Source organism: Triticum dicoccoides, chromosome 5A (genome assembly GCF_002162155.2).
Source record: "Triticum dicoccoides isolate Atlit2015 ecotype Zavitan chromosome 5A, WEW_v2.0, whole genome shotgun sequence".
NCBI lineage: Eukaryota > Viridiplantae > Streptophyta > Magnoliopsida > Poales > Poaceae > Triticum > Triticum dicoccoides.
Window position 1 is genome coordinate 331956070 of NC_041388.1, and position 16350 is coordinate 331972419.

Below are 16350 nucleotides of genomic sequence, written 5' to 3' on the forward strand. Positions count from 1 at the left end.
CAAACACTAATTAAAACATAAAAAACACAATAATAACAGTAGCATAATTGTGCTAACTCTCAAGAACAGAAAGCAAGAAGCAAAAATAAAATTTATTCATTGGGTTGCCTCCCAACAAGCGCTACGGAAAGCAAAAAGCAAAAATAAAATTTATTCGTTGGGTTGCCTCCCAACAAGCGCTATAGTTTTACGCGCTTAGCTAGGCATAACGCAAGGATCTAAGTTTTGTCATCTTTGGTTCAAGATCCATAAGATGCCTCATGATTGATTCATATGGTGGCCTAATTCTTGTTCTAGGAAAGTGTTCCATACCCTTCCTCAAAGGAAATTGGAACTTAACATTGCCTTCTTTCATATCAATCACGGCACCGATAGTGCGTAAAAACGGTCTACCAAGAATAATTGGACAAGACGGATTGCAATCAATATCAAGAACAATAAAATCTATGGGCACATAATTCCTATTTGCAAGAATAAGAACTGTTGGGGGACGCAGTATTTCAAAAAATTTCCTGCGATCACGCAAGATCTATCTAGGAGATGCATAGCAACGAGAGGGGAGAGTGTGTCTACGTACCCTCGTAGAATGAAAGCGTAAGCGTTTAGTAACGCAGTTGATGTAGTCGAACGTGTTCGTGATCCAACTGATCCAAGTACCGAACGTACGACACCTCCGCATTCAGCACACGTTCATCTTGATGACGTCCCTCGAGCTCTTGATCCAGTTGAGGCCGTGGGAGAGTTCCATCAGCACGACGGCGTGGTGACGGTGATGATGAAGTTACCGGTGCAGGGCTTCGCCTAAGAACTACGAAGATATGACCGAGGTGTGTAACTGTGGAGGGGGGCACCGCACACGGCTAAGAGAAACTTTGGTGTGCCTTTGGGTGCCCCCTCCCACGTACATAAAGGGGGGAGGAGAGGGGGCGCGCCACGGGGGGAGTCCTACTTGGGCTCCCGGTCCAAGTAGGATTCGTCCCCCCCCCTTTCCTAGTCCATGTAGGAGAAGAAGGGAAGGAGGAAAGGAAGAGAAGGAAGGAGGGGGGCACCGCCCCTCCCATTGTCCAATTCGGACTGGGAAATGGGGGGGCACCTCTGGTCGGCCCTCTCTCTTCTCCACTAAGTCCCATGATGGCCTATTAACATCCGGGGGGGGGGGTCCGGTAACCCCCGGTACTCCGAAACTTATCCGAAACGACCCGAACCATTCCGGTGTCCGAATGTAGCCTTCCAATATATGAATATTTATGTCTCGACCATTTCGAGACTCCTCGTCATGCCTGTGATCTTATCCGGGACTCCGAACAAATTTCGGTTCATCAAAACACGAAACTCATAATACAAATCGTCATCGAACATTAAGCGTGCGGACCCTACGTGTTGAAGAACTATGTAGACATGACCGAGACACATCTCCGATCAATAACCAATACCCGAACTTGGATGCTCATATTGGTTCCTACATATTCTACGAAGATCTTTATCGGTCAAACCGCATAACAACATACGTTGTTCCCTTTGTCATCATTATGTTACTTGCCCGAGATTCGGTCGTTGGTATCATCATACCTAGTTCAATCTCGTCACCGGCAAGTCTCTTTACTCGTTCTGTAATGCATCATCCCATGACTAACTCATTAATCACATTGCTTGCAAGGCTCATAGTGATGTGCATTACCGAGAGGGCCCAAAGATACCTCTCCGATACACGGAGTGACAAATCCTAATCTCGATCTATGCCAACTCAACAAACACCCACTACAAAAAAGACACATCCGTGACATTTTGGGCCGAACAAATTTTTTTCTATCACACTTATGACACTTCTATGACGATAATTGTGACAAAACCCGGTATCATCATAGATGTGGTGGGCTCCTACTTCTATGACAAAAAATCATGATAGAAAATGGGATTTTCATCCTGGGGGGCCGGAGACGCAGCTGCATGACATTCTTTGGGCCGTCCATGACGAAAAAACCATGGTAGAAGCGAGGCGTGGAAAATATCGGTGTGTTCCCGGTTACGGTGGGTGGTCGGGGCCGAGCGATGCATGTTTCTCTCGTCCATGCACGCGCGTGGGTGCGAGGCATTGGGCTCTAACTGAACCCGAGTGAGGCGTTCGCCTACTGAACCCGAGTGATTGCACCGCAGGCTACGCGTTACTGAACCCGAGCGATCGATCGGTGGCTGTTAACTGAACCTGATCGAGCGATTCCTTCACTACTGCTACTAACTAAAGTTGATCGATGTTGCCTCTGGATGAACAGTGAGCCTTGCTGGGGGTGGATGAACAGTTCCCGGTGGGGGTGGATGAACATGACCCCGTGATGTTGCCTCTGGATGAACAGGACCCCGATCGATCGAGCAGGTTGGGGTTGGATGAACAGGACCCCGTGGAGGGCTGGATGAACAGGACCACCCCGTGGAGGGCTAGATGAACAGTAGATGGTGAAGGGCTGGATGAACAGTAGCCCATGGAGGGGTGGTTGAACATGAGCCCGTGGAGAGAGCTAGTTGAACAGTAGCCGGTGGAGTAGCACGCGGAGGAGGCTGGATGAACAGGAGCCCGTGGATGAACAGTCGCAGGTGGAGGGTGGAGGAGGTTGACGGTGGATGAACAATAGCCCGTGGAGGCTAGAGGGGGTCGACGGTGGAGATGAACAGTATCCCGTGGAGTCCCATTTTGCGGTACGCCACACCCCTCCCGATGAACAGGACCCCCGTTTCGACCGTAGCGCTCCAACACAAGTCCATTTCCTCCGTTTTGCAGTACGCCACACCCCTCCCGATCAACATGACCCCGTTTCGACCGTAGGAGGTCCGTTTCCTCCATTTTGCGGTACGCCAGACCCCTCCCGATGAACAAGATCCCGTTTTGAACGTGGCCGGTCGAACACAAGGCCGTTTCCTCTGTTCTGCACTATGCCAGGCCTCATTTCCATCAGTTGTTCCGTCCAAGCCCTCCCGATGAACACGACGACGCATTCCGTTCTGACCCAGCCGGTTGGCTCCCCATGAACACGACGATGACTCAGTTTCTCCGTTCCGACCCAGCCATGTACATGAGCCCTGACCGTACGTATGCGCGAGTAGGCGTTCGAGACCCCGCCCGTATGTACGTACGTGGCCGTATTTTCTTTCTTGCACACTGGCCGCTGTACCTACGCGTACATGCTACATGCGCGCCTCTACTACGACACGTGCGCGCTCTACGTATGCTTCGACCAGGTGGGTCCCGACTGTCAGGCACTTCCTTGCGTGCGAAGATATAGCCGGTGGGTCCCAGCAGTCAGGGGGCGAATCATTTTTTTGCTCCGACGCACTTCCTTGCGTGCAAAGATGTAGCTGGTGGGTCCCAGCAATCAGGGGGAAACATTTTTTTTCATGAAATACGGTGGCCCATCCGATGGATCCCCACTGTCAGGTGCAGGAATAATTATTTTGCGCGTAATAAGGAGGCACTTCCTTGCGGCTGCCATGGACCCAGTTGTCAGCCTCTCCACGTATAGTACTCTTCCGATGGAAGTCGGTCGTTGACCACATTGACCACGCCGCACCGAGAGCACCAAGGCGGTGGACGACGGCGAGGCCTAGGAAGGGGACGACACGGAGCCAGGGAAGACGCGGCAGTGGATGCCCACGCGGAGAGGAGTACGAGGGTTCATTGGTTCGGCTGCGGTGTGAGGCTGCCGTCGCCGCAGAATAACAGGGGGTGTGGGTGAGTAGAGGGATGGCCTGGCCAGCAATGGGAGTAGTAGGGGGCGGTGAGGCCTCCGCGGCATCACAGCCGGCCATGGGAGGCAGGAGCACGCGGCACGACTGCGCTGGTTTGGGCGGCTGGAGCAAGAAGACCAGAGGTTGAAGAAGCACTACGGCCATTGGATGGACATCGTACGGTCACAGGATCTAGAATCGTTCATATATTGACTAAGTTCACAAAGCCCTCCGTCCCCGTCAACTTAGTAGGCCCACAAGTCAGCCTCCCACTATGGTGGGTCCCAGCTGGTAGGGGGTATTCATTTTTTGTGCAATAAGGAGGGACTTCCTTGCATGCGAAGATATAGTTGGTGGGTCCGACCTGTTAGCGGAGGGAACGTTTTTTCGCGAAATACAAAGGCCCTTCCGGTGGGTCCCAGATGTTAGGTGGAGGAATCATTATTTTGCGCGTAATAAGGAGGCATTTCCTTGTGTGCGGCCGTGGACCCAGCTGTCAGCCTCTCCACGTACAGGTCGGTGGGCCATGTTGACCACACCGCACCGAGAGCACCAGGGCGGTGGACGACAGCGAGGCCTACGAAGGGAACGACACGGAGCCAGGGAAGACACGGCAGTGGCTGCCCACGCGGTGGAGAGTATGATGGTTGACTGGTTCGGCTACCATTGCCAGAAAATAACAGGAGGTGTGTGTGAGTAGAGGGATAGACAGGCCAGGGATGCAAGTATATGATGGGGCGGTGAGGCCTGCCCGGCAGCACAACCGGCCATGGGAGGCGGGAGTAGGCGGTCCCGCCGGTGCTGGATTTGGCAGCTGGAGCAAGAAGATCGGAGATTGAAGAAACACAACGGCCGTTGGATTGACATCCAACGGTTACGTCTGCTAGAATCGTTTGTTGGCGTATATAATAACTAAAAAAATCTTGCATACGCGTCAACTTAATAGGCCCACAAGTCAGACCATTCCCTCTTTTTTAATAATTTATATATAGCTCATTGCGACTTCTTATGCAATTTATTGCGGTCCGTTTTTTTGGTTGGCCAGGACCAATTTCGCATATTTCTGTGGGTTCCAAACTATTTTTAAGACCGAAATGTCGAGCTAGATTTAAAGTAGTTTGAAGATATATTTAAATTAGGTTAATGCCTAGTAAAATAGGAATCTGAAAATGTGAAAAAATTCAGAAATTATAAAGTAATTGCCAATTTGTCATCTGTTTTTATATTTACAACCCATTTCATATTACTTTCAAGATTTGCAGGCATCTTGAAAGAGTTGCAGCCCATCAGGGCATAGAAAAATAAGTAGGCCTGGATTGGGTATTCTTCAGAAAAAATAAACTGGACTCATTTTCACAAAGAAAAAATAGCTGGGCTGGTCACATGGTGAACATAAAATATAAGCCTGGGTTAGACGGGCCACAGCCCAGTTCAAACCCTGCTCCATCTCAACAATAACAAAAAATACAGCTCGAGGAGCTACATCCCAGGTGTCAGCCGATCTTGTGCTATTCTCTTGTCTATTGACTATATACGCTCACAATATCGTGGGTCCCAGATGTCAGGAAAACACTAGGAGGAAGCATTTTATTTTTCCATACGCTGACATGGTGGGCCCCTACTGTCATCCTCTCCACGTACTTCTACCGATTTCTGTTGTTTATTGACCATGTTGACAACACGAGAGGGCGGCGCCGCGGCGAGCGCACCAAAGCGCGCGGAGGACGACGGCGAGGCCTCGGATGTCGGCGTTAACGATTTAGGAGACGGTGGGGCGGCGATGCGTGCGCTGAGGTGCAGCCAACCGTGGGAGGCAGAAGAAGGTGGCCCCCCGGCGCTAGTTTGGTTTTGGGGGCTGGAGAAAGACAGGACTGAAGAAACACGACAGACTATAAAAGCAGCTGGAGTACTTAACAACCTTAACTGAAACCAGCAGGGGCACTTAACAACCATAGTTGAAAGCAGTATGAATACTTATACAGGTTCAACCGTACAAAGCACGCCTCGAACAATGCTACTTTGCCTACAGTTAACCAAGGGTGAGGCCGCCAAGCCCAGGACAAGGCCTAGGCGCCACTCCGCGCATCACAACCTTCTGAAAGCGGCTTCATCTCGCAATGTGGTCAATAAATAGGATATTCGCTTTACAGCCATGGAAAAGCAGGAACATAATCTTCTGTCCTATTCTCCAAGATGGACGGGCCTTCATTATTTGAGACCACCCATGAATAAGTATCTTTTCACCTGCATGGGGAATGGAGTAGGTCGACATAAACATCATGTTGTGACCAAGAGCAAGTCTGACCCGACCATGGTCAGGCATCTGTATAGGAACAATAGAACTGGGCAGTTTCTGTTTCAAGAAGATCACAACTATAAAACTGTGTATAAGCAATAGTTTATGAACAACATATATAACAGAAAACAGGTCGTACCATAAGTTTCTCGACACAGTTGTACCTGTTCAACGAGTGCAGCAGTGGCACACATATCCCATGTGGCCTTACACCATTGAAACGCCCACAAGGACCTCAAGATGATCAATAAAGTGTAGGAACTTGTGGATGTCATCCCAGTCAACTTTAGTGCCATCAGTAACTGCCAAGTTGTTATAGAATAACAAACGAGCAGCCCGCTTAACTCTGAAAAAACCTACACTGTAGCAACCCGACCTCAGACGGTCAAGTCTCTGTGCTTCAGTGTCATCCCTGGATCGGTAATGCTGACACACACACAGTACTTCGAAGGATTAATAACAGAGTAGCAATCACACACTTATTACATCGAATGTCTCAAAAGAGAACTTATTACAATAAGTATGGCTTAAGGCCATCTAATTACGATAACAGTGGAAGACTTGGAAGATAATGTGAGTCCATCAACTCCAACGGCATAGCTGAGTGCATCACAAACGACCTACGGCATCTTACTCATCGTCTGAAAAGTCTGCAACATGATATGTTGCAGCCCGAGAACGGGTCAGCACATGGAATATGCTGGCAAAGTAACAAAGAGAACAATGAACAGATAAATGCTATCACTACATGCATATACGGCTGGTGGAGGCTCTATGGTTATATTTTTTTGCGAAAAGCCAATTTTTCCCTACAACAAAGGAATATATTTTACTTAACTATCATGTTAGTTGAAACATCATTGAGAAGGTTCCTCCAACTCAATCCCAATTAAAGTAGTCATTAACATCCCAAAAAATTAATTTAGAGTGATGAGATCAAATCAATAATTCAAGTACCAGATACTCAAGATGTCCATAACGGGTCAACACATGGAATTTTGCGCACTTTTCCATTGCCATTCCCATTCTTTGCTTCAGAACACTCGATGGCGTAGTGTCCAGTGTTCCCACACTTGAAACAAGTAATGTGACTCAGGTCCTTGGTGGGCGTTGATGGGTTAGAGCGGTTCTGATTGCTGCCTGCTCCATTCCCATTTCCATTCCTAGGGCCATGATGGTTATGCGGAATTCCTCCATTATGGTTATGGCCTCCATGGTTATGGGTAAATCCTTCCGGGTTCGGGGTGAGACGGGGTTTCTGCTGAGCTCCTGAATTGTACCTCCCTTGTCCATACTTGCACTTGCGGCTCTCAATCTGTTGTTGCCTCCTTTCAATCATAAGAGCCTTATCTACCAACTCCTGGTAGTTGTTGAATGTTGCCACCATCAACTGCATGCTCATCTCATCATTTAACCCTTCCATAAACTTCTCCTGCTTCGCGGCATCGTGGCCACATCATCTGGGGCATAGCGGATAACTTACTAAACTCCTCCATGTGCTGGCCTACAGTACGATTCCCCTGGCGCAAGTTGCAAAACTCACACTTCTTCATGCTCATAGCTCTAGTTGAGACATGGGCTATGTGGAAAGCTTGTTGAAACTACTCCCAAGTGATATTGGCTATGGGAAAAGTGGTTGTGTAATTCTCCCACCATGCGGCTGCGGGTCCATCCAATTGGTGTGCGGCAAAACGCACCTTCTCAGCATCTGTGCAACCGGCAGTGGTTAACTCCCTTCCAATCATACGTAGCCAGTCATCAGCAACTATGGGCTCGGTGCTACTGGAAAACACCGATGGTTGTAACCTTAGAAAACGGGCTAACTTGTCAACTGGTGGTGGTGGCGGAGGGTTGTTGTTGTTGTTGCCCTGATTCTGTACTAGCAACTACATCAGTGTATTCTGCTGCTGGATCAACTGAGTGAGCTCCGGTGGGAAAGCAAATCTGGGGTCACGTCTCGGAGGCATCTGATGGTTTAGAGGGGAGAGATTAGAATAGAATGAGGTCTAATGAGAAAGCACTACCCATATGCACATGAGATAAACACAATCATATCATATCACTCAATCAATCAAGCAAGGGCATACAATCGATCTAACTATCGTTAGAGTGCTCGGAGTACTAATATTTACATGGGGAAACACTACTGATCATATGGCGGTCTACTAGAAATTTTGATTGGTGGAAGACTCCATGATATCCGCTCCAGCTTCATCTTCATAGTCATCATCACTACTACCGGGGTCAGAGTCGGTGTTGTCAATGATGATGTAGTCTTCAGAACGAATCTCCTTAGGTTCGTTGTCTTCACCTCCTGGCGCGGGGTCTCCCATGAAAACTCCTAGCTTCCTTGTCATGTCGTCATTCTTCTCCACAACTATCGTCATTTGCTTCTCATATCCATCGCGTGTAGACTTAAGCTCCTCTTCTAGCTCTGTGATCCTGGTCATCACCTTTTTCAAATCTATCATGCTTGCGCACATCTGGTTCTCCTGGCGACGAATGTGATAATTTAACTCCTGGATGAATGCTGCAATGGACCTGGCCTTCCTGGTGCTGATCATCTCCCATTGCTCATCTCGGCGCCCACATATCTGGTAGATAGTGTCCTTAAGCTCCTTGTGGTAAACTTCGCCGATGCGTCCCATGGCAATATGGGCTGCCATGCTCTTGCCTAGACTCTAGGTTGGGGCGTCAAAGGAAAACTCTATGGGTTCAATGACTGGCGTCAATGTCCTTCCTGGAACTTGAACTCGAATCAACCAATGTTCCTCTTCTGGTAAAGTGGCAGTGTAGGTCCCGGTGAAGCTTGGTATTCCGATGTTCATGTACTTAGTGACTTCCTTCAAGTGTCGTCCAAACGAGGTGTCTTCATCCGGCTGTGTATACTTGTTCCTTGAGTCTGCCATCCTAAAGAGTAGAAAATGGAGAGGAGTAAGAAATGAGTAGAGAAGAGTGATCTATGGCTCATCTTAGTGGTCGTGTCCTACATTCAGCGTGTGATCTGATACCATCTTGTAGCGACCTGACCTCAGACGGTCAAGTCTCTGTACTTTAGTGTCATCCCTGGATCGGTAATGCTGATACACACAATACTTCGAAGGATTTATAACAGAGTAGCAATCACACACTTATTACATCGAATGTCTCAAAAGAGAACTTATTACAATAAGTATGGCTTAATGCCATCTAATTACGATAACAGTGGATGACTTGGAAGATAAAGTGAGTCCATCAACTCCAACGGCATAGCTGAGTGCATGCCAAATGACCTACGGCATCTTACTCGTTGTCTGAAAAGTCTGCAACATGATACGTTGCAGCCCGAGAACGGGTCAGCACATGGAATATGCTGGCAAAGTAACACAAGAGAACAATGAACAGATAAATGCTATCACTACATGCATATATGGGTGGTGGAGGCTCTATGGTTATATTGTTTTTTGCGAAAAGCCAATTTTCCCCCAGAACAAAGGAATATATTTTATTTAACTATCATGGTAGTTGAAACATCATTGAGAAGGTTCCTCCAACTCAATCCCAATTAAAGTAGTTATTAACATCCCAACAAATTAATTTAGAGTGATGAGATCAAATCAATAATTCAAGTACCAGATACTCAAGATGTCCATAACCGGGGACACGCCTAACCATGATTAGTTTATACACTCTGCAGAGGTTTGCACACTTTTCTCCACAAGACTCGATCTCCTCCGTTGGATTTCTCGCACTACAGGGTGTTTGAGAAATGGATGACCGAGACACAGTCTTTCAGAAGCATTAACTCTTTACTCTGGGTGGACCGTTACACCTACTTTGCCCTACATCTGCTAGCCCACCACTGAAAGAGGTCACACAACATACTCAACTATGCCAGAGCCCATAATGGCTTGTGGCTGCACATGGAAGTTTCTAGCATGAATAATCTTATGATCCCTTTGAGCCTGGGTGGCGGACCGTAGGATGATCACACGGGTACTTCGGGATATCCTTGGACAACGTTGGATTCTCCAGGTGCCCACAAGCAATCCACCCCGATGTGTATTAAAGTTGCCACCTTAAGTTGAACCATTAGTTAACAACTCACATCTGTCATGGATACACTCAAACTCAAACCACGTCTACGAGCATAGCATAGCAATATAAGCATAACGTAGAAGTAACTCCCATGGGTTTGATAATAAAATAGGTAATAGGTTCCACCTCATCATCTACTTCCCAGACCCACATGTTAAGAGATCCTACTCATGCAATGTGCGAGGGTTGAAACTAATGCATACAAATTGGGTGATAAAGGGGTATGATCAAAGTGTTACTTGCCTTGCTGATGATCTGCAAATCCTAGAGACTCGTAGTAGCACGCTTCGCACTCCGGGTGTTCTATCGCAAAAAAACAATAGCATACATAAGCAATCAAGCAAAGGTGCATGGGGAAAACTCAAATAAGAAGGTCTAACCAGAAAGTTCAACTGAAGAACTCCAGTTTGCAAAAAGAATCGAATCAAACGGAGCAACAAAACTCAACTACGAAAGAAACAAGATCCGATTACTAATCTGGACTAAAGTCAAAATTTACTGTACCAAAATCTTGTTCAAGTTGGTTAAACGGAAAGAGGGCTTCAAGACGAAGATCTAGGCGCTTGTTTCACCTGATTCGGATAAACGGGCGAAAAGATAAACTAGAACAAAGATTAGGGCAGCAATCGCGATCGAAAATAATCCCGGAAAAACCCTGGAAAAAGAAAACTGACGAACAGGCTAACGAACGAACGTTCGCTGTCTGTGGCTAACGAGTGAACATCATTCGTTAAAACGAACGTACGGACGAATGTCCACGATTTAACTAAACCGAGAAAAACCGATCTAAAAAAACGAACTAGGGTTTTGAAAAAAAACCGAAACGGTTTTCTTGTGAAAACCGGGGGCGGTGGTACGGCGGAAAGGCGACGCGCGACGGTGCAGCGCTGCGGCGGCGGTGGCGGAGGGCGGCGCGGCGGAGCGGCGGTGACGGCAAGGCGCGACGGCGGCGGCTTAGGGTTTTGGGCGGGGCTGGCAGCTTGCTGGGCCTCGGGGTCGTGGGGGCGTGGCTTATAAGGCCGGCCGGGTGAAGTGTCCAGGTCGGACACGGCCCGGTAGGTCGGTTACCTTTTTTTAAATAAATCCTGCCGCAGAGAAACAAATAAAAGAAATACTAAACGGACTCTGAAAATCCTGAAATAAATTTTCACAGTCCTCTAATAATATTGCGGACAAAGTGAACATTTATTTAGACCTCTAATGCAATTTTGAAAAAATGCATTTTTTCCTAATTCAAATAAAATCTCAATAAAACCCAAATAAAATAACTTATTTGATTTTAATATTTTTCCTTTAATATTTCATTTATTTTGGAGAAGTCACATTCTCTCCTCTCATATATTTTACAGGTTTCTCCTCATATCTCAAATCATTATCCAGCTGAATTGCTTCCAGGGGCACCGTATCTCTCAGAGGGATATTGGCCATCTCTGCATGGCACTTCTTCAACTGGGAAACGTGAAACACATGATGAACTCCTCACAATCCTTCGGGTAATTCCAACTTGTAGGCAACCTTTCCCATGCGTTCCAAGACATGGTACGGTCCTACAAATCTCGGGGCTAACTTTCCCTTAACTCCAAAACATTTAACTCCTCGCAGAGGTGACACTCGCAGATATGCTCTGTCTCTGATTTCATAGACTACCTCCTTGTGTTTTGAGTCTGCATAACTCTTCTCTCTAGACTGAGCTACCTTCAGTCTATCTCGAATCAGTTTAACCTTCTCTTCGGACTCCTTAATCAAATCTGGTCCAAACAACTGACGGTCTCCAACTTCATCCCACATTAATGGTGTTCTGCACCTTCATCCATACAGGGCTTCGAACGGTGCCATCTTGAAACTGGCCTGGTAGCTATTGTTGTATGAGAACTCCGCGTAGGGCAAGTTGTCATCCCAACTAGACCCATAGTCTAGCGCACAACCTCTCAACATGTCCTCTAGAATCTGATTTACTCTCTCAGTCTATCCATCTGTCTGCGGATGAAATGCGGTACTAAACTCTAGTCTGGTTCCCAAATTTGGTGCAGCTGGTGCCAAAACTTTGAGGTAAACTGCGTCCCTTTGTCTGATACGATGGTCCTCGGAACTCCATGCAGACATACGATCCTGGTCATATATATCTTGGCCAACTTCGCGCGTGTATAGGTGGTCTTCACGGGGATAAAGTGAGCGACTTTGGTCAAATGGTCCACTACTACCCAGATAGAATCATATCCCGATCGGGTCTTGGGTAATCCAGTGATGAAATCCATGCCAAGCTTATCCCAGTTCCATTTGGGTATCGGCATAGGCTGTAGTAATCCTGCCAGCTTCTGACATTCTGCCTTAACTCTATGACATACATCACATATGGCTACATACTCGGCAATATCCTTCTTCATTCCGGTCCACCAGAAACGCTCCTTCAAATCCAAATACATCTTGGTGTTTCCGGGGTGTATCGAGTATGGTGAGTCATGAGCTTCCTGTAATATCAACTTCCTGATCTCTGCATTATTGGGCACAAATATATGGTCCTCAAACCACAGGGTATCGTGCTCATCCTCACGAAAACCTTTGGCTTCGCCTTCAGCCATCTTCTCCTTTATCTCGGCAATTTCTTTGTCATCCTTCTGAGCTTCTCTAATCTTTACCAACAATGTCGACTAAACTTCCATGGTTGTAACAAAACCTTTAGGAACAATCTCTAAACGAAGCTCCCTGAGATCTTCTGCTAACTCCCTTGGCAAACCTCCTGCTACTAAGGTATTGGCATAACTTTTCCGGCTCAAAGCGTCTGCTACGACATTGGCCTTTCCTGGATGATAGTGCAACTTCATATCGTAATCCTTTATAAGCTCCAACCATCTCCTTTGCCTGAGGTTCAACTCCTTCTGTGTGAAAATGTACTTCAAACTCTTATGATCCGTGTACACATCACAATGGTTCCCAATAAGAAAATGTCTCCAGGTCTTGAGTGCATGCATTGCTGCTGCCAACTCCAAGTCATGTGTGGCATAATTTAACTCATGCGGTCGAAGTTGTCGTGAGGCATATGAAACAACTCTTCCGTCTTGCATAAGTACTCCTCCAGGTCCTAAGCGAGAAGCGTCGCAATACACTTGGAAATCCTTGCGTATATCCGGCAGAATCAGCACTGGGGCCGTAGTCAAACGTTTCTTCAACTCCTGGAAACTTGCTTCACATTCTTCAGTCCAATGGAACTTGGTGTCCTTCTTTAGCAACGCTTTCATGGGCTTCGCAATCTTGGAAAAATTCTCAATGAATCTCCGATAGTATCCCGCGAGTCCAAGAAAACTGTGGATCTCTCCAACTAAGGTGGGTGCCAACCACTCAGTGACTGATTTAACCTTGGTAGGGTCCACTGCTATACCTTCTCCTGATATAACATGTCCAATAAATCCAACTTCCTTCAACCAAAACTCACATTTGCTAAACTTGGCATATAAGTGATGTTCCCTGAGCTTCTCAAGAACCAAACGCAAATGCTCCTTGTATTCCTCTTCATCCTTTGAGTATACCAACATATCATTAATGAACACCACAAAAAACTTATCCAAGAATTCCATGAACACCTTATTCATCATACTCATGAAATAGGCAGGGGCGTTAGTCAATCCAAATGACATAATCGTATACTCATATAGCCCATACCTAGTGGTGAAAGCTGTCTTAGGTATATCCTTTTCTCGAATCTTCAGCTGGTGGTATCCTGATCGCGGGTCGATCTTCGAAAACACTTTAGCTCCTTGCAGCTGGTCAAATAGATCATTGATCATAGGCAGTGGGTACTTGTTCTTGATTGTTTCTTCATTCACTGCCCGATAATCAACCACCATTCTCAGATACTTATCCTTCTTCTCAACCAAGAGCACTGGGGCTCCCCATGGTGATGAACTTCGTCAAATATAACCTTTCTCCAATAACTCCTTGATCTGCTTCTTAATCTCCTCCGGATCATTTGCGGGCATCCGGTATGGTCTCTTCAATATGGGTCCGGTGCCTGGCAATAACTCTATCAAAAACTCAATGTCTCCATCCAGGGGCATGCCTGGTAATTCCTCTGGAAATACATCCGGGTAATCCTTCACTACAGGCACTTCTTCTTGAACAACTCCCGTGAGAGAATTTGCGTGGGTACTCTTAGGAGTATGCCGGGATACATACTTGATCCTTTTTCCCTCCGGGGTGGTGAGTAAAATTGACTTACTGGCGCAATCGATGTTTCCTCCATACATTGGTAGCCAATCCATACCGAGTATCACATCCAATCCTTGGGATTCCAAAATTATCAAGTCTGAGGGGAAAACATGTCTACCTATGGTTAATGGCATATGAAAACATCCCTGACTAGCCATATACTCCGCTCCTAGTGAGCTTACTAACATGGGTGTCCTAAGTACATTGGTGGGAAACTTATATTTATCCACGAATCCCCTTGAAATGTATGAATGCGATGCACCAGTATCAAAAAGAACTATTGCGGTAGATGACTTAACCAAAAACTTACCGATAACTGCATCAGGCTACTCTTCAACCTCCTCCATGTTCACGTGGTTCACCTGTCCCTTGTTGAATGGGTTGGGCTTCTTCCTAGAGTTTCCATTGCCATTCCCAATCTTTGCTTCAAAACACTCGGTGGCGTAGTGTCTAGTGTTCCCGCACTTGAAACAAATAATGTGACTCAGGTCCTTCTTGGTGGCCGTTGCTGGGTTAGGGTGGTTCTGATTGCTGCCTGCTCCATTCCCATTTTCATTCCTAGGGCCATGATGGTTAGGCGGAATTCCTCCATTATGGTTATGGCCTCCATGGTTATGGGTAAATCCTCCCGGGTTCGGGGTGAGACGGGGTTTCTGCTGAGCTCCTGAATTGTACCTCCCTTGTCCATACTTCCTCTTGCGGCTCTCAATCTGATGTTGCCTCCCTTCAATCATAAGAGCCTTATCTACCAACTCCTGGTAGTTGTTGAATGTTGCCAACATCAACTGCATGCTCATCTCATCATTCAACCCTTCCATAAATTTCTCCTGCTTCGCGGCATCGTGGCCACATCATCTGGGGCATAGTGGATAACTTACTAAACTCCTCCACGTGCTGGCCTACAGTACGATTCCCCTGGCGGAAGTTGCGAAACTCACACTTCTTCATGCTCATAGCTCCAGTTGAGACATGGGCTGTGTGGAAAGCTTGCTGAAACTGCTCCCAAGTGACATTGGCTATGGGAAAAGTGGCTGTGTAATTCTCCCACCATGCGGCTGCGGGTCCATCCAGTTGGTGTGCGGCAAAACGCACCTTCTCAGCATCTGTGCAACCGGCAGTGGTTAACTCCCTTCCGATCCTACATAGCCAGTCATCAGCAACTATGGGCTCGGTGCTACTGGAAAACACCGGTGGTTGTAACCTCAGAAAATGGGCTAACTTGTCAACTGGTGGTGGTGGCGGAGGGTTGTTGTTATTTTTGTTGTTGTTGTTGCCCTGATTCTGAACTAGCAACTGCATCAGTGTATTCTGCTGCTGGATCAACTGAGTGAGCTCCGGTGGGAAAGCAAATCTGGGGTCACGTCTCAGAGGCATCTGATGGTTTAGAGGGGAGAGATTAGAATAGAATGAGGTCTAATGAGAAAGCACTACCCATATGCACATGAGACAAACACAATCCTATCATATCACTCAATCAATCAAGTAAGGCATACAATCGATCTAACTATCGTTACAGTGCTCGGAGTACTAATATTTACATGGGGGAACACTACTGATCATATGGTGGTCTACTAGAAATTTTGATCGGTGGAAGACTCCATGATATCCGCTCCAGCTTCGTCTTCATAGTCATCATTGCTGGGGAACGTAGTAATTTCAAAAAATTTCCTATGCACACGCAAGATCATGGTGATGCATAGCAACGAGAGGGGAGAGTGTAATCTACGTACCCTCGTAGACCGACAGCGGAAGCGTTATGATAACGCGGTTGATGTAGTCGTACGTCTTCACGGCCTGATCGATCAAGCACCGAAACTACGACACCTCCGAGTTCTAGCACACGTTCAGCTCGATGATGATCCCCGGACTCCGATCCAGCAAAGTGTCGGGGAAGAGTTCCGTCAGCACGATGGCGTGGTGACGATCTTGATGCTCTACTGTCGCAGGGCTTCGCCTAAGAACCACTACAATATTATCGAGGACTATGGTGGAAGGGGGCACCGCACACGGCTAAGAGAACGATCTTGGAGATCAACTTGTGTGTCTAGGGGTGCCCC